This window comes from Suricata suricatta, chromosome 3 (assembly GCF_006229205.1).
Source record: "Suricata suricatta isolate VVHF042 chromosome 3, meerkat_22Aug2017_6uvM2_HiC, whole genome shotgun sequence".
Classification (NCBI taxonomy): domain Eukaryota; kingdom Metazoa; phylum Chordata; class Mammalia; order Carnivora; family Herpestidae; genus Suricata; species Suricata suricatta.
The window spans coordinates 34,214,470-34,215,816 of record NC_043702.1 but is presented as its reverse complement, the minus strand read 5'-3'; the positions used below and the strand labels follow the sequence as shown (position 1 = coordinate 34,215,816).

The 1,347-nt window shown below is 39.9% G+C and overlaps 1 long non-coding RNA gene across 1 annotated transcript in view; it reads right to left on the bottom strand.

Annotated features, from left to right (window-relative positions):
- Positions 1–1,347, bottom strand: part of LOC115287561 — a 5,371-nt gene that overhangs the window by 1,720 nt on the left and 2,304 nt on the right. The gene's annotated exons all lie outside the window — the stretch shown is intronic.

The following is a 1,347-nucleotide window of genomic DNA, read 5'->3' as shown; positions in this document are numbered from 1 at the left end:
CTTGAGGGTGTCATGCTAAGCGAAATAAGTCAGGCAGAGAAGGACAGATACCATATGTTTTCACTTATAAGTGGAAAAGGAGAAACTTAACAGAGGACCATGGGGGAGGGGAAGGGGAAAAAACAGTTGGGGAGAGGGAAGGAGGCAAACCATGAGAGACTCTCGAATACTGAGAACAAACTGAGGGCTGATGGGGGAGGGGGAGAGGGGAAGGAGGTGATGGGCATGGAGGAGGGCACTTGTTGGGATGAGCACTGGGTGTTATATGGAAATCAACTTGACAATAAATATAAAAGAAAAAAAATAATAGTCCTTAAATATTTTGTGGTTAATACATCTATATCAATAATTCAAGTATGTCTAAGATTTATTTTTAAAAATCACCATTGTTATTTGGTTACCTCTGGTCACTAGCTAGTTGAGAAGGACTAGATAGAATTCTATATTGGTCACTACAGAACTAAAGATCAGTGAAGTTGAAGCTTACTAAAAGGACCAAGAGAAAATACTACAGCGGTGCCTCAGCCACCTCTGGGATAGTATCAGGTCTTCTAACATACTTGTATTTTGAATCCTAGAAGTTGGGGTAGGGGCGACAAAAACAATGTAAGAAATGATGTCTGAAAATTTCCCTAATTGGTGAAAACTATAAAGTCACAGATTCAAGAAATTCAATAGGAAGGGTAACACAAAGAAAACCTCACTAAGGTATACGATAATCAAACCAGAGAAAATTGTAAAGTGGCTGGAGAAAAAAAGGATACATCCCATAGAGAGAATGACTGTATATGTCTTCAAGTGCAAATTAGAGGCCTTGGTACAACATCTTGAAAGTGCTTAAAGAAAAGTCTGGTGACCTAGATTCTATATTCAGCAAAAATACCCTTCAGAAAAGGTGAGAAAATACTTTTCCAGGCAGGGAAAAGTTGAGTAATTTTGTTGCTAGTAGACCAACAGACCTGGGTTTTTTTGTTTGTTTGTTTGTTTGTTTTGTTTTTTTGCAAAAGCAAACGGCTTTATTACGAATTTAGGCGCGGCCAGCCTAAACTCGGGCTCACAGACTTTACCGGCGTGGTGGATCCATGCTGAGAGCCCCAAATAAAGGTGGGGCAGGGCTTTTATGAGCTTGGGAAGGGGGAGTTACAGGGAATTGTGACATAGGTACAGTGATCCAATTATTATTACACAATATTATTGACAGCAGGTTTATCCAATTACAACATTTAGAGTGTTAACCAATCACAGAGTAGACCCAGGACCCAGGACCCTCACATAGGGTGTAACTAGCCTTAAGCAATAACTGATTACCTATAGCTTCTATTTCTAGGCCTGCCCTTAGGAATGTTA